The sequence below is a fragment of the Pinus tabuliformis genome, chromosome Q (assembly GCF_031772625.1).
Source record: "Pinus tabuliformis cultivar Carrire ecotype Pingquan chromosome Q, CPIR1, whole genome shotgun sequence".
In the NCBI taxonomy this organism is placed as follows: Eukaryota; Viridiplantae; Streptophyta; class Pinopsida; order Pinales; family Pinaceae; genus Pinus; species Pinus tabuliformis.
Window position 1 is genome coordinate 372,066,348 of NC_142296.1, and position 18,317 is coordinate 372,084,664.

The 18,317-nt window shown below is 41.2% G+C and overlaps 1 protein-coding gene across 4 annotated transcripts in view; it reads right to left on the bottom strand.

Moving 5' to 3' along the window:
- The window catches only part of EMB3142 (nuclear pore complex protein (DUF3414)), a 447,780-nt gene that overhangs the window by 220,904 nt on the left and 208,559 nt on the right, over window positions 1-18,317 (bottom strand). The gene's annotated exons all lie outside the window — the stretch shown is intronic.

An 18,317-nucleotide genomic window follows, 5' to 3' on the forward strand; every position in this document is an offset into this window, starting at 1 on the left:
ATATGATTTGAGGACCTTGTATGGGCATATATGAGAACGTATGGTTTTATGTCAGTCTTGCTTATGTAAGGGTGATCACTAGACTAGGGAACAGTCCATCCCATGTTGGGTGCACCTATGTCTTTTCACATGGTTATGAGTCCATAAAGTCTATAGGTGGCCCTCGCTTTGGTGTCATATACATCAGATGTTTCTCAGACATGGTAGTCTCATAGTCAGCAACTTTTTCACATTTCCCAAGGTAGTTCATGCTTACCAAAGCAAAGTGGTCCTGAAAGCCTAAAAGTCAATGGGGTGCCAGATTGCAAAAATGAATGAGAGGATGGCATGCCACATGGAATATTTCCATTTGGAGGAGGCATTCTCAAGATATGGTTGGTCAAAGTCAGTCAACAAGGATGTACAGCTTTCTAGGGGCATAATAGGTGAAGTGTTCCATTATTTTTTATATGCATTATGTCTAAAGTTATCTACTCCATGAGAGGAACAAAACCCATGTTTCAGAAACTTGTGTTCCTCAAGGGCATTAGAGATCCATAATCTGAACATGATACAAGGGGTTTGGCCAAGAATGTCATAAAGGGAGGTTGTGTGGAGAACAGGGACTAGGAGTCAAGGTCAAGTGGGATGGTGTGGTATCTAGGAAAAAGTGTATTCCAAAAGGCTTTCAGTGAGTGGCAAGGGGCCTCACAAAGTTCTTGTCTCCTACAAGGAGAGGGGGCGGGGGGAGGTTCTCTTATTATAGTGGACTTGATGGTCAGTTTTGCAGAGGTAAGGGGAGGAAGATGGGTCATGCGTGAGGTTGAGACAAAGCTATTTGTGAAGGTATTTACAATTTTACACTCACTGTTGAACCAGCAGTTCATGGAATAGGAGCCACGAGGAGGTTTACAAGCATGTTGAAGAATAGAGTAGGGTTAGGAATCAAGGGCAACCTCCACGAGGACAATGGAAAGCATCTTGTATTTGGCTATGGTTGTGCCTAGTGATCTTAAGTAGGAATCAAAGGGGAGCAACTCCTCGAGGCGGGTGGTGTAGGAGCTAACATACACTCTATCAAAGAGAAAGGTTGTGCGAGGGGTTCGTGGGGTGGACTAGGGGGAAGAGAGAGATGGAAAGGAGTTAGAGAGGGAGAAGGTGAGGAAGGATGGTCAACCAAGGGAAGATGAGAGATTGAGGAGTGTTGAATATGTGGAAGAGGATCTGGGTTGGCTAAGAACAATAAGCCATGGGATTCACCTAGCTGCAAGTGATGTCTCTCATAACCTATGGGAGGCCCATCAATGTCCTATGAACTCCTATGAAAGTTCACAGGTTTTGGTCCCAACACATGGAAGCAAAGCACATCCTCTAGTCTGTAAAGTAAGGCAACTTGGAGGAGGTTTCTGGTATGAGCATTGAACTCACCTCGAAGAATGGCATCGCCAAGGGTGGAGTAGTGAGTGATGAAGTTGAACGGAAGTTGTGTTAATAGATTCAAACCCACAAAAATCTAGCATGCTCATCAAATGACAACAAAGTGACCCTATTGTAGAGAAAATCCATATGAGATAAGCAACACCCCTCTCCCCACCCCCCCCCCCATATCCTTTGACAATATTGGATCTTGTCTCTTGTCAGTAAGCCCATACCCAATGAAGCCCATAAATTGTGGGTGGTGTCCACATGGGGCTTACATGCATCTTTGTGAGGAAAAGGATGTAATGAGACCCAATCGCGTCACAAAGCATGCCTGGTGGAGACCAAAATGCCCATTACAATTTCAGCAACTAAAGGATATGGTGAACCAACTCCCCCTAACACATTCCCCAACTGAGAGACATAGTGATTTGGTCCAAGGGTGAGAGTAAACTAGAGGAGTTGAATCATGGATGATGGGTTTGAGATCCTGGATTACCACCCACTTCCCTTCCTTTTGCGCAACTATGACCCAGTCCCTAGACAACTTCAGCACCACCTACAAAGATTAGGTGAGGTCAGCGTCGAGGAAGATATTCATGGGAGTGATGTTAGTCTTCTCTTGGCTTGGAGGGCTCTGAGTTGATCCTCCACTGATCAAAAGGGGAGGAAGATTATGCAGGTGAGGCCTATCCATGCTCGATCAAGTGATGTCCTCTAGATCCAAATGGTCATGAAGGAAGGAGTTTCTTATTTGTAGCAGTTGTTGCTAGAAGATATAGTAGCCATTGTGAGAGGCCTCACAATGCGAGAACTAGGCTAAAGTCACAACGATGAGGTGGCTACCATTATCACCTTAGCACTCCACCTCTTGCTTTTTAGTGGAGTTTCACCACACGAGAGGCTTCTCAATATCTATCACCTAAATCTATTCTAAGCCAATTGGATCAAGGTGATGTAGGAGAGGCTTAATCAAGGTACATCTCACATGAATTAGGGCACAATTCTTTATGTAAAGGAACAACATAACAATGAAGAAGCCTAGAGGATATCATTTGAAGCCTAGGATTTCAAGATATGATTCAACAATGATGCATCTAGGCATACAAGCACAAGGAAAAGGTTTTCTTGAAGGATATGATCAACAAAATGGAATGCCAAACCTCCAATAAGCCTTAAGTTGAATCCTTTTTTATGAAGTAGGGTTTCAAGAGGTCCTAAATTACCAAGAGTTGAAGATGTCAACCCTAATGTAGCAATTTCCACCAAGGAAAAGGCAAGATTTTGAATTGACAAGGTCAAACAAGGTGGAAATAAGCCAAGTGAACTCCAACGTTGCCTAGAGGAAAGCCCTAGTTCAATTCGGCCCTTGCCCTATCCCTAGAAGCTTGCCTTGAAGGGTCGAATAGATAAGAGAGAGAGGTAGAAGGTAAAATTTCCAAGGTTTTGATCATCAAGTGGAATCCTAGTGCCTTTTCCCTACTTGGGTGATGGAGTCTTAGGAACTTTAACCATGGAGATATCAAATCTTTGAGGGGAGTAAGGGGGAAATCCTAGTTTTCACTTTCTAACCCTAAATATATTTTTATGAGGGGAGATATTAACTCGAAAAAGGCTCACCAGGAGGACTTTTAGGGAGTTCAAGGATAATGGATTTAACATGCAATCATTACCAAGAATTTCCAATAAATATTTCCCTTGCAATATTCCATTACATGTAAAACAAAAGAGATGTGCAACATAATACTCACAATTTATGCAAGAACATGCCTTCTTTCAATCCCAAAAAGACATCTCCACAACAAAAACTAGTGTCCAATGGCCAAAATCCACATAAGATTACATCTCCTCATGCAAAGAAGTACAACAAGGCTAAGTCAAGATCTTCTATTGCAGTTGAAACCCACAAGTGTGATGATGAACAAATGAAAGAAGTGATCCTCTCTTTATATGAGTTCTATCAACTCTAACAATCCACTAAAAGCCCCAAAAAAAGGTTTGGTTTTGAGTAGACATACAGTAAAATTGCATTACTAACCAACCCACTAGCTCAACAACAAAATATACCAATAAATTCCCACACATGTGAGTCGTAAGCCTCTAGAAAGCATTACATCATGTGCTTTTAGGGCTCAAAATGCTCCAAAAGTGCACTGGAAGGGCTAAATGAGCCACCAAGCATCATGATCAACCTCTACTTGACAGTGGCTCCTCAAATCAAATCTCGAAGCATCCCCATGTGTCCAAAATCCAATTGTGGGTGCCTTGCGTCATCTCTATGGGTGCCAAGTAGACAAAGTAGCGTACTCTCTCTCCAACATTAGGGCTCCATCAGATGCAACAAGCCCTCCTCAATCATCCTGATGGATAACCATCTGCATCTAGGCTCTAGATCAATCGATGTTGATCATGTAGTGTCAAGGCCTGCCATGAGGCGTGCTAGGTCCACTAGTATGTCATCGAGAGTCCTCCATACTAAGCAAGAGAATCTCAGCGTTCTAGCATCTGAGGAGGTCCCACTAGACTAGGGCTAATCATCCAAATAACCCCTTTATTCGTGTTAAAAATCCCAAGACATTAAGTAAAAGCACTTGATTGCAAAATGATCAAAGTACCTGTTGAGGGCTAGGCCACATTCATCCAAGAGGACTGTCAGATGGTGAGGGGTGCATGATCAATGCACATGGCAGATAAAACTGGTATATCATCATCAATGACCAAATCTATAGAATTGTTGGCTAGTTGGTTGGCCATACACGATAGAAGAAAAAGTTTCCTCGTATGGGGTTACCCATTTTGTTGGGTAACAAAGGGTCACAAGAATTATTGGAGTTAGCCCACATACTCTAAGGTTCAGCAACCAAGCTTAGCGAAGGAATTCCACATTCATTTTTTCTTGTATCACACCTTCAACTGCAGCAAGTGAGGAGATGTTCACTTTTCTGAACCACTTCAACGCAAGAATTAAGTTTCTAATGTTGGATTTATGACTCTTGTTTAAGAAGGCCCTATGTAATCTCATCTCATCTTGCGGGCTTTTGATTTTCAAGATCTTTGTTTGGAATGTGGGGAAGTTTGTAATTGGTTGTTGCAAGTATATGTTTTCCCACGTTTTCATTTTTTAGATTAGTTGCTTGAGATCTAATACGTTTTCATTTTCAAGAAGTTCCATTAGCCGCACCAAACTCTTCACTTAGGATTCCAAAATGCGAAATCCCGCTACATGGAGATATCTGTGGGGCTACAAATTCATCCTTGGTCACTAAGGCAGCCCTTCATTGATCACCAACACTCAACACAACCAGTTTCACACAGGCCACAATCTCGGCTCGACAAAATTTACCAATGCTCAACCAGATCGATTTCACACATCCCACAAGCTCAGCCCAACAAAATTTACCAATGCTCAACAAACCAATATGACACGGCCCACAAGCTCGACCCGACATAATTTCATAGGGTGGCTTCACCAGTGACAACCCCCAATGAATTTCATGCAACAACTTCACTAGGCAACTCTTATGCTGACATAGTCTACCTAGGTTGACGTAGACGCAACAACTTCACTTGGTGGCTACTTTGCAAGCTCCTGACTCTATGGACATGGAGTAATATATTTCCCAAATGCACTTTACCAACTAACATTACGTTCTAAACAATCTACTGTAAAAGAATGGACAGTGTTACCGACTCATATGAACTTGATAGGAAACGATGACCCCATTGCCCAATGGACAAGGCACCTATAAAATTCTTTGAAGATCAGAAATACAACAGGGCATTGCAGCACCTTTCTCTCTTTATCTTCTCTCTCTTTTCTCTATGCAAATTTCGTGCCCCTGCGGGGGAACTGTAACAAATGATACTAGCATGATGAATTTATGTAGCAGGCTTAGACGGTTGGCACCTAGTTACTAAAGAAGACAATCTACAGTGTATTTTTCACATGATTAATTATTTTCGCTTTTCAGCAATAAATAACAAATCGAGTTTTTTTCACTCATAACCTCCAAAGCTGGAGTGTGTCTTAATAGTTGGCCCTTGAGTTTATTTCTAAGTCTAGGATCAACGTATATTACTATGCTAAGCATTTCCCAAAGTCTCACCGAATTGCATTAGGTATTTTTAGGATTTTTTATAATTAAAAATTTCCTGCAAAACAGGAATTTTTAATTAATTTGTATGTAATAATTAAAAAAATGGCACTAAGAAATGTTATATGCAATGTGAGTACTAAAAATTTATACTTAGAGTACCAACATTATCGTAGTACCCACTTTGGGGCACAAATAATTGATTTTTCCTCACCAAAATTCACTTTTTCTCAAAAGTGAGGATAAAAGAAAGGGAAAATACAAAATTAATAAATTGGGGACACACTAAAAATATGTTCCCAATCAAAGGAGCATCAAACCAATCAAGTGAAGTGACAAGGCAATCAAACGTTGAGTTCAAGCATCAGTTATGGGCCACATAAGAGGGTCGAGTTGACTGCCATGTGGAGGGATGAATTGCTATTTGCTACAACCTATTAAGTGATCCAAATCCCATAAATGAGTGTCGAGATCAGTGAAATGAGGGGGTCGAGTTCCACAATTTTCGATTGAGTTTACTTGCCTTAGGATACTATCAAGTGGGGGATAATTCCCTTTTTTCCACACATGGCAGCCAGTTGCCATACACTGCCCCTCTAGAAGAGATTACGCTACCTTCTTTGATCACACGCAACAACTTGTTTGACAGCCATTCTTGTCATGGATTGACAACTGATTAAAGGATGAGTTCAGAGGGAGATATATCCCCCTTCACTCCTCCTCATAGCACACATCGTAGCCCTCATCATATGCATCAGTCTAGAGGATCTAAATTGCTCCCTCACAACCAATACGCACGTCCATTTGGAGGTGAATCACCCACAACTTGTTGCCAACTTGGAGAATTTGTTTGCCTTGGGATCATCTTCATCTTGGAGAATTTGTTTGCCTTGGGATCATCTTCATCTTTGACACTTGTTGGCTCTCTCTTTCATTGGGATTTGCTCCCAATTTCCTATAAATGTAACCTCTTCTCCCATTGCTCACCAGGGTTGGAAGCTTGAGCTTGAGGAAATGCTATCATATTCTAATTGTTTCATGTCAATAAACAAAGACTTTGGAGGACATTAATGGTGTCATGGGCTTGAACGTTTTGGACGTAACTTGTATTTGTGTATAATTTCAATTGCTCTCAATCTTGTAGCTTAGGCCCTAATAGGGGTAGCGTTGTCTAAGAAGAAGGCTATTAGTGCTTATTGCCTTCTTGGGTGGCTTACATTCTAGGCTTTATTACAGCATGCAAATTCTTAGTTGAATTGCATGTTTAGTCTTGTCATTATGTAAGTCACCACCTAAGCTACTAATGTTGTTTTGCAAGATCTCTTTTAGTGTGATACAAGTTACTCTCTAGCTTGGAGTTGGGGACATTCTCGGTTGAATCAACCATCTTCAAGCCACTTGCAAAGTACTAGTCACACCACACCAAACGATTTCCAAAGGGCTTCTAAAAAGATCTCAAGAGGGCTTCAAGGATCCCCAAAACTCTTCTTTCCTTCCTCATTTGAATATCTAATACTCCTTTGTTACCTTTTTTATGCTTTAAACTACTACATCTAGCATCTAAGGCTTTATTTTGGATTGTTGTCCCAACAGCAGTAGATTTAGCTAAGAAAAGACCAAGTTTCCTTGGTCTTTCCTTGGCTAAATAGAGTAGGAACTTAGCTTTAATCATAGAAGTTTTACATAGTATTTTTGGCTAACACATACTAGTAGTTTTAGAGTGTTTTTAATCTCCTTTTTACCATATTCTAAGCTCATTTTTTATGGGTTTAGTAATTCCTTGCTTTCACAAGGGCAGATGCAGGCGGATTTTCGTCAACAGTAAAGATTTGGAGCACCCAAAGAAGACCCATAACCTCCTACCTTGTAAAACAAGTGAAACTCACCATTGTAACCTCTTCAAGAGCTTCCTCTTCCCTTTGATTTTCAAGGGAATCCATTTGTAACTCTTTCAATCATTCTTCATACCTTTACTTATAAGTTATAGGGGATCTCTACTTCTCTTGATCGTGATCCCTTATTCACAAAGTATCTCATCAAGCATTGTAACCTTTCTTGGGAGTTAGGAGATTTACCCTAAGCATCCCACCTCCCCATTTGGGGTTCTTCTTGTCCTTTTCCATTTCTATGGTTTGCTTTTGTAATTGGATCTAAAAGTAACCTAGAGTAGAATAATCACGCATGCAAATCTAGTTTAGATTTACTTTCTTTCCATTTAAATAGTCTAATTCCAACCTATATAAATTTCTTTTCTTGTTCTTAGATTAGACTAATTGTATTTTTTTTGCTTTAGAGATACATTTTATTTATTGTTATTAGTTAGATTTCATTTTCTTGCAAAGAGAAACAAACCTATTGAATTTAGGAACAAACCTCTAGCAAGTTCCAACGGCTTGTTGGTTGAAGCAGATGAATCAAGGACCCTTTCTCTTCTATGTCTTCTTATTCTGAGATTAGGGGAAATTAATAAACATCAACTTGCGAAATCAAATTGGGTTACCCAATGTTGGATCTCCTTGTGACAAGTTGACTCCTGAAATCAGAAGTGTGCACAAAGCCTTAGCTTCCTCCTTTTGGATCTCCATGTGGCTTGGTAGCATCGAATGTGTTCTAGCCACGAAATTTAGTGGAGAGGCTAAAATACATGACATCTCCCAAACCCAGAAATCGTTTATGGAAATCGTAACAACACTAGTTAAAAGTTCATGTAAAAAAAATATAAGACCAAGGTCACGGGACATGTATTCCACGCTGAATGGTGAACAAAACATCATAACAGGTGTTCATTTTGGTTATTATCGCTAAGGAAATTGGCAAAGACAATGGCAAAGGCTTTAGAAAGGCAAAATGGCATTTTTTGCAATTTATTTATGAAAAAAATGGAAAATAGGAGAAAAGGAAGGTAAAAGGTCATAGGTTGCATGTGATGAGGAAAATGAAGGAAAATAATGGAAAATTGAAGAAAATACAGACCTCATTAATAAAAAGGCTTCTGAGGATCAGTTGGCAAGCTTTTGCTCAGGCTTTTGTCAGTTCAATTTTGGAGCTCTCTCTCTATTCTCTCTCTCTCACGCTCTTCGACACTTAGAGTTTTCTTGGAGCACTTCAGCATTGGATCAAGAAAGGCAAAGAAGGCAAAGAGGAAGCAAAAGATCAAGCAAGAAAGAGCAACATCAAGCAGCTACAGAGAGATTATTTGCAGGTATCGATTTGCATGTGTGATTTCCTAGCTAGATTTGGCATGCATGGTTATGCATCTATGTTCTTGGTTCTCTCGTTGTCATGGGCAGGGGATTTTCCAGGTGTGACAATGTTCTTTAGCCTTGCCTTTCCATTTCCAAATAGCCATGGTGTGACAGGGTTCTCATGTTTTTGTTGAGCTGGATTGTCGAATGGATTCGAAGTTGAGTGAGGTGGATCTCTGAATGAAAGAACACATGGTCTAGTGATCCCTGAACCGGACTATGGATTGCGGTAAAGCCACTGCCCTAGTGACCCCTAAACCGGACTGTGGGTTGCAATAAAGCTAGGTATTGTGTGCCTCGGTATGCCTAGAATCCTTGACCAGTGAATGGCGGGATATACGGTAAAGCCTACAGGTGGTTTCCCTTGATCAAGCCTAGGAATCCTTGCCGATGAATGGCAAGATATATGGTAAAGCCTGGAGGGTGGTGTCTCGATTATGGCCTAGTGATCCCTGAATCAGACTATGGATTGCGGTAAAGCCTAGAGACTAGAAGACAGGCAAATTCCTGACGATGTAGGTGGAGAAATTTGGTGGCATCCATGCTTGTTTATGGCCTGGTGATCTGGTGGGGATTACCGTAAAGCCTAGTATTCTATGTTTATTGTTTATGGCCTAGTGATTTGGTGGGGATTACAGTACAGCCTAGTATTGTATGTTTATTGTTTAATACCTAGTGATCCGAAGAGGATTACGGTAAAGCTTGTTCTATTGATGAGGGTGAGGTGGTTTAGCCTCGGGAAGCCCTGGTTGATTTTGGTTACAAGTCCCACAATCATGCTTGCAATATGGCACAAAAGTGATTAGCTAAAGAGAGATTTGGCTCAACCAATCTATGGTCGGGTGGAATGTGGTAGGCCCATACCGGGTTGGCTTATGCACTCATTAATAAGAGTTCCTTCTCCTTGGTATTTCATGTGTAAATGTATTGATTCATATGTGGTATTTATGGTTGTTGTATCCATATTAATTCCGTTGTTTATATACTGGTTATGAGTACGTTTTATGATAATGATGATGCATGGCTTTCCTCATGTTTTGATTTGTAAATGAATGAACCATGAATTTATGATTAATAGATGATAATGCAGCTAATGTGATAAGGCATCAATGCTTCTTAGTGATTCTCAGATAAGTATGAAACCCCTATGCTTAGATCTGTTATTATGACCTGTAGATTACTTGTTCATGATGTGTTTGACGGAATGTATGTCATGATTGGGCTTGGTTAGGTCAAGTCCTTCATTAAGTTTTGTGTTAGAGGATTTGTCTTGGTGTCATTATTGTCTTGGAAAGTCTTGTCAAGTTCTAGGCAGTGGTTTGGAGACTAGCCCTCAAAAAATGGCTTAAATATCGCAGTCTCTAGCACAGAACTGACTGAAAAAAACTACAATCTCTCCCTTGCAAGTGGGAGCGACTGGAAGGTCCCAATCGCATGCATGGCCATGTCATGGGAGCAACTGGGGCTTTTACCAGTGAAAAGGAAATTTGACTCCGGGCTTGGGCACCTAGAGTCGTGGATTAGCTCTTAGGGGTCCTATAGCACCTAAGGGAGGTCTGCAATGTGTTTTGTTCGTTGATTCCACTTCCCTAACTGCACTTAGGGAGTTGAATCATATCATAGTAACTCTTCATCACATGTTTACACCCGGTCGACCGGTTAGCTTAGGTAAATGTGGGAGGAGGGGGTTACAAAAATTTCGCCTACAAATGACTTAATTAGATTATAAATCAGTTTTTAAATATTTCCTAGGTCTAAACTTAGGAAATATGGTTAATTAATTAGTATTAATTAAGTCAAGGCGAAAATCATCTATAAACTCACACAGATCGATCCAAAGATGATCCTAGCCATTAAGTTTTAATCTTGGTCATTGGTGCTCCAACAATGGATAATAAGAGGAGGTTGATGTGGTGATGGAGAAGACACTTGTGCAGTTCAATTTCTTGGCAGATCGATTTCCTGAGTAGAGCAGTCAATTGTCGAAGAGAGCTAGAGATCAAAGCAGTGTGAGAGGGGCAGAGACAGTGAGACTGGAGGAAGTATTCCAGAACCAGTAAGTGCATTTGCAGAGAGTTAGAAGAGCCATAGAGAAGCTGACATAGGGGTTGCACAATAGCTTCTAGAGGCAAGTTTGATTTGCTGAGAGGGAAAGACGTCTTTAATTCCAGAGGCTGGGAAGGAGTCCCAGAGCGTCGAAGAAGCATTTTTCAACCAGCATAGGGCAGAACGGCTTCATTAGAGACCAATCAGAGGCTTGACGTCAAACAAACTACGTAGAGCAGTGCACAGGTTGACGCAGAGGGTCAGAGGACCAAGTTTCTAAAGGCAAGTTGTGTCGAGGCTTGCCTGTGGTGTGAGGAAATTCCTCACTAGAGTTTTGCCAGTTTTCCCAAGTTGGGTTTTTCCGAGGACTTTTGTCCAAAAATAATCGTGTTAATTTTATGTGTGCGCTAGCATTTCTTAACTTCCAGTGTTTTATTTTTTCCACAAAATTTTGTTTGTGGAGATTGCAGTGTGTTTACTTTGATATTTGTAGTAGAAGATAAATTGTTAAATTAATTAACAATTAGGAAAAATAATACTATTTGTTGCAATAACATTCCATTGTAGGAATTTTCACATGGTATTGGAGCACAATTGATCAGCTGGAGAGATCAAAGGCAAAAAGAAGGAATTTCATTGCTTAGTGTGGGCAGTAGGCCAAAATTCCCAAAAGCAGCGCAACCTTTTGCTAGGAGGCTGAATTGCTTGAGGAGGTTCAATTTTTCTGAGAATTCGATCCTTCAAGATCGAGTGATTCCAAAGGCATAGGGAGCATCTCAGTCATTTCGTCGAGTAGATCTCTAGCTGGGCGTAGAGGGTTTTCCAGTAGCAGGCCCAGCGTTGGATGGAAGATAAAAGCACCCACAAGAAGGGAAAAATTTCTCTCATGGGATCTAGAGTTTTCGAGATCTAATTTTTCCAGTTTTCTTCGAGCACTTTAGCATTGGATCTAATAATAAAACCCTCAGTTGTTGCACCAATTTTCCCAAGTTGGGTTTTTCTGGGGATTTTTGTCCAAAAATATGTGTGTTAATTTTATGTATGTGTGCTAGCATTTCTCAACTTCCATCATTTTATTTTTTCCGCATAATTTGTTTGTGAAGGTTGCAGTGTGTTTATTTTGATATTTGCATTAGCAAATAAATTGTTAAATTAATTAACAATTAGGAGAAATAATACCATTTGTTGCAATAGGATTCCAATGTAGGATTTTTTACACCCACCAAAAATGGGGAACCCTAGTAGAGTTATTCTCCTAGTCATCTTCTTCTAGCCAGCAGCGCCTGAAAGCCACCTTGTAGTCAATGTGATGTGCCACTTTATCTCTGCTCCCTGCATCAGTTGTATGTTTTCTCACCCATCTGTCAAGAGCATATGTTAGAACGTGGGCAATCTAATCCAAAAGGTATGTTTTTCATTGTGCCATCGAGTGCTTATGCTTGTTTTCCATTTGGGCATTTTGTGCATGGATAATTGGGTGACTTGGAAGAAGGAAGGGCTTTGACCATCGTTTTGTTCTCTCACCTTAAATGGGGGCTTAATCTTCAATCCTAGTCCCCTAGGATCTCTCCTATTGACCTGTGGCATTAGGAAGGGCATTACCTGGGAAAACTTGATTTTGGTAGCGCGGTCCCATTTTCCCGTTTAACAATTTTCACTCCCCTCCGTGCATTACAAGTCCTATTTCACATTTTTCCTTCTCGAGGTCCACATGACCACTAGGTCCACAAGGCACTAGCACAACCCCCATCCCTTGTCCACATATCTAGGTAGAGCCTGGAAATGTTGCCCTGGAAGTTGATGCAACTAAAAGAAAGTTAAAATGTTAATTTTAGGTATGTCCTGTGCTGAGAGCAATTTATTTCAATTTTCACAATTAGCTCAATATCTTTTCCAGATTAGCAATCACATCAGCATTAAAGTAAACTGCAGATAGAACATAAACATAAATCGTAGAAGACAAGCCAAGACAAGAGAACACAAGATGTGGCACTAGCCAGGGACACACCCCAATGTGGGGAAACCCTTGATCAATTCTTCTTATATGTTCTTCAATAGTTCAGCAGAGAGAGAGAGAGAGAGAGTACATTTATAACAGAGTCAACACTTTGACTTATCTAGATAAAAGCATAGATCATCTCTAAGAAGATGATACATGAGATCAGTTGAAGACATGTTGCTTCAATTGATTCTCCAAGGTGACTCCTTCACCTATCATTGCACTGCATCTCGTCATCATGCTGCACCTCACTGTGTTGCACCCCACCATGCTACACCATGCTGCACCCACTGACGCTAGCCTAAGCTGCATATACCCCAATGGTGCAGCCTAAGCCGCATATACCCACAGTATGCAATTACAGATTGCATGTCATCTACACGTGTCCCAAGAATTCTAAAATTCCATACTTAGGATAAATTCTCTTAACCCAAAGTTTTAACCAGTGGAAATATAACATCTGATGAAAACCCACTTTATCAAAGTTTAAGTCCTTAAGCGGAAATATTTCGTCTAACTATCTCAAGTTTAGACTTTAATAAACCTTTGAGCAGAACTTTACACAACCCTTCATAAATTTTGGTTAATCCTTAACTTAACCCGAAATACACTAATCCCGCTTATTTCTATTATAATTCCCGTATAATAGAAATATCTCATAAACACACTTAAACCTTACCTTTCCGCCATTCTTCAACCTTTTGCACATATTTCAATGCTCTCCTTAGCGCGCTAAATCTCCGTCGTCGATCACATTCCTCGATCCGACGATTATCGCGTCACCCGATCATTAACTATCCCCGGACGATCTCTGCTGTTGATCTACTCCGTCTGATCCAACGGCTGTTGTGTCACCCGATCACCAACAAGCTTGGTTGACCTTCACAATTGATCAATCCCGCTTGATCCAACAATTATCGCGCAATCTCGCGCAGAATTAAGCACGACCGATATCAGAATGAAGGCATGCGAGAAAAGTGGTTTTCTCTTTCCTCTATGTGCTACGTGTCAGCCGCTAAGGCTAATCGCGTAGAATTCTAAAATACCATTTACTACCTTTAGGCCGCACAAGAAACTACTTACCCTTTGCGAGACCGCTTCATCCTTTTCTAGCACGTGGGTTTAATCTCCGCCGTCCATCTTCTTGACTTATTCTGCGCGACTTAATCTTAATCGTCTATCTCCCTCGCTCTCATTTGTTGATCTGATTGATCCAATGACTGCACTTCGCTGCTACGTTCTTCTGTTTCTTACTGTGTAATAGCTCATTCGACTTTCTGCTAGTGTATTTGCACCCGCCTGACGATCTTCATTGGTTCTAAACTCGATCTTTGCTCGTGCCTTTACGCTTCCTTCACCTTCGCTGTAACATTAAAGGCTTCCTCTTGTATTGTCTGTGTGTAAAGCCGTAACACTCCTCTCTGCACTTCTTCTCTGGTTTTGTACACATGCAACCTATGTTACGCAAAAGTACTCAAGTTCACACACAATTTATAATTCAAATACACATCACACGAACTCATAATCGAGTTATCTGTATAATAAACAAATATTCACACAGGAATTCTTCCTTGGCCTAATCTTCTATATCAGTGGCCTTTCTTTTCCTGCCTGTAGGCTTACAATCTAATTCTAACTTTAACTACCTGGCTGATTGACTCTCTATCTTTCTACCTGACTACTATGCCTTTTAAGCTTACATTTATACAAAAGGTTCTATTTAACCAATTCTGGTTCAGATCCTTAATCTGCTGAACTAAATCCTGAATATCCTCTAAGTCCACTTTTAACTCCAGTAAATCCCTAAGAATCCTCTCTAGTTCCACGAATCATGACACCACTTTCTAGTCTAAGACTTATAATTGATTTCCAACTCTCTCGTAATCACTCATCAACATTCGAGAGCATTTACAAATATCCTCACAACATCTAATTAATTCCTACTCTAATCATTCAAAACATTAATAATTACATACATAGGAATCCAACTTCCTTGAAAACACAAGACCCCCTAAGTTAACTAAAATGTAATGAAATTATTGATAGAAGTGTAAGTAGAATGACTCTCAAGCCATCTCCTTCTATACTAAAACGTTGAGCACATGTGGGGTTTATATGGTTGGTGGCTGACCTTGACGAATTGTCTTATAACACAAATAAATTCATAACTCCATGAATACTTATCGGAATCAAATGATCTTTAGATCAATCCTACACCTCTCAATGAGAGGGATCCACAAAAAATATCAGCTTCCATAAATAAGATCACTCACATGGAGTTTGGCCCTAGTTGCCAATTTTAACACTCCCTATCAACTAGGGAGAACTCCATCCGCTGATCCATCTGTCTAACTGTACTATCTCTGCCATCAGTGCCCTGCACTGCTCTGCTCTACTCTACTCTACTCTGCTCTGCTCTGCTGAGCTCTGCTTTGCTCTGTTTTGTTGAGCTCTGCTCTACTTTGTTCTGCTTTGTTGAACCGTGAAGAAGAAGAATTGATCGAGAATGTCTCGTACCATTCTCTACTGACCCGAAGTCAGTTCCATATGAAGAGAGTGTGTCATACCACTCTTACTGACCCGAAGTCAGTTTTACTGATCCCAGATCAATATCACAAGAGAGTGTCTCAAACCACTCATATTGATCCTAGATCAGTTTCATTGATCCCAGATCAATGGAGGTCATCCTAGCATAGGAAGTATGGTAGATACAACGATGCATCCATCGATAGTACTACTAAGGTCCCTAACCCCATTTCCCTGTTCATTGGCTAGATGAGAGGTACTTCCCATGAGCGTTGATTTGCGGTAGCATCGGATGTGCTCTAGCCACAAAATTTGGTGGAGAGGTTAGGGCACATGAGATCTCCAATACCTAGAAAGGGTTTGGGCAGATTCTAAACAGATCAGGAGATATTAATGTGTATTAATATGAATCTGTGTTAGAGTGGTCCAAAAAACATGGATCAAGCCAGATCTATTCTTAGTCGTTGATTAGGGACTTAATCTCGGCCGTTGAGATGTCAACAGGAAAAGTATAAGAGGAGGCTTGAGGGTCACTTGGAGAGTACACCAGATGATTAGTCATTCTATTCTCTAGAGCAGGGTTTGCTAAGAGAGATAGAATCAGTGATCACGAGAGCAACTGAGGGGCATTGAGTACAGAGAAATAGAAAAGGCAGAGATTGTGCCAAGAGAGCAATGCAGCAGCCAAGGAGAGTGACACAGAGCCAGCAAGGGCTCACGCAGAGGCAGCCAAGTGTTGTGCAGAGCGCCAGAGAGGCGAGCGTGTCTGACACAGAGGCCCCGAAAGCTGATGCAGGGCCTCCTAGGGTTGATGCAAGCCAAGAAAGGTTGACGCAAGGCCAACGTGAGACAAAGAGGGGGCTGACGCAATCCAGATTGGGCAAACGCTGGGGTTGCAGAGTAGTTTTGTGCTGAAGAGCTGCCAGAAGGATTTTCCGGGGTTTCAGCCATGAGATTTCTCTCAAACTGTGAGGTATAGCTGCTAAGGAAATTCTCTGTTAGGTAGGCCAGTTTCGACACCCAGATTGTACTCTGATATTGCTTAATAAGAAAACCCTCAGATAGCTGCACCAGTTTTCCCGCATTGGGTTTTTCCGGGGACATTGGTCCAACAAAAATGGTGTCATGTGGTATGTTTGTTCTTGTTTCTTTTAGTTGTTGATCTGTAATATGTTGAGCATGCACTGGTGTTTATTTTCAATATTTACTTTGTAAATAACTTGTTAAAGGAAAATAACAAGTAGGTAGGAATAAATCAAAAAAAGTGCATGAAGGGTTTCTAAACTAAGTAAACTTAGAAACTTCAACAATGAGTCCCAGACTGCATGGGTAGGATGCCTCGACGGGAGAACCACTCATCATGTCCCTAAGTCGCCACGGGGTATCACAGGGGAACGCTGAACCATTCACCCTGTACACAGCACACCATTAGGGGAGAGTGGGTCGCCCTATGGTTGCTTGTTGCTCCAAGCAGTACCCCAAGCCCCCAGAGCTCCCAAAGCTCAATGCATGCATCATGAAGGACACTCATAAGAGGGTCTCTCAACGACTCCAAGTCGTTTGAGAAAGTCACAAATTTGACCTTTCCCCGGGGCTTCAACAGAATGTCTGCGACCTGTACATCAATCTCAATGCAATAGAGCCTCCTCGCTCATTGATGTATCATATCCCAGATAAAGTAGTATCTAATGTCTATATGCTGGAGCGATCATAGAAAACGAGATTCCTCAACAATCGAATCCCCCCCTAGTTGACACAGAAGATCACGGTGGTATTCATCATGTGTACAAACAGCTCACTGAAGAGCTCCCTCAACCAGGCAACTTCACACGAGGTCATACTCGTAGCTATGTATTCAGTCGCAACGGTGCTCAAAGCAACCGTCTTTTGCTTCCCAAAACCCAAAGAAAATCAACACTCAGAAGTGCTCTTGAGATCTTCCACACTGCCTGCCTACCCAGCATTCGAACAATCATGCAGCTTCATATTTCCGACAGTGTATCTCAATCCATGAGAGATTGTGCCCTAAAGATATCTCAGAAAATTCTTAGGACCAATCTAGTGACGCTCAGCCATATATGAGCTCATCATACTAACTGCAAATCATATGTTTGGATGGAAGTTCACCAAAAACATCAACGCGAATGATTTTATGAAACTGAGAGGTATTTCCAAAATCTGGTTTGGCATCACTACCATATAACTTCTGAAAGTTAAGATCCTCGAGGTAGTCACGAGCTTGCAGTTTACCATTTCACATCCAGAATCCAACTCCCTCTTACTTTTGCAAATGAGAGGGTTTGCACCTGTCAGAAATAGGTCGTCCTCACAAGGTGTCTGTATCAGAGGTCTATCATCCACAACCTTCGAGCAATGGTTTGGATCGACTTCATTCCTAATGAATCTCAGCGTCATCAAACAGCTATCAATCCTCTCATACTAAGCCCGGGGTGTTTTGCTTCAAGCCATAGAGGTCTTTCTCCAAGCTGCATACATGAGATTCCCGATCATGAATCTCAAACCCCAAGGGTTGTTCCAAACCTATGGACCTGCTACATGAGGGGAATGGTCCCCTTGTAAGATTTTCCTTCGGTACATCTCAAACATGTACCTTCATGCTCTTCTTGAATTCAGGCATCCCTGTCACCATTTGACTCACATCGGGTAGGGCCCCACATTAAGTAGACCTCTGGTGCTATAGATGAGATGTGTCAACTAACATGGTCCCCAATGGACCAACTGCAACTTGATACAAACTGCGAACCCTAAACCCATGAATAAAAGCATATTTGAAAATTCTATTTTCAAACACGTACCTTTCCATCGATGAATGCCACCCTGAAACCTTTGACTTTCATTGCCGAAATGGACACCAATTTCTTCTTGCGATCAGGTACATAAAGAGATTCTCGTAAATGAATCGAGTTACCCTCATACAATTGAGGGGTGACATTCCCTACACCCTTTCCGGGATAGGTGGCATCGGCTCCAAGTATAATCCCACGATTG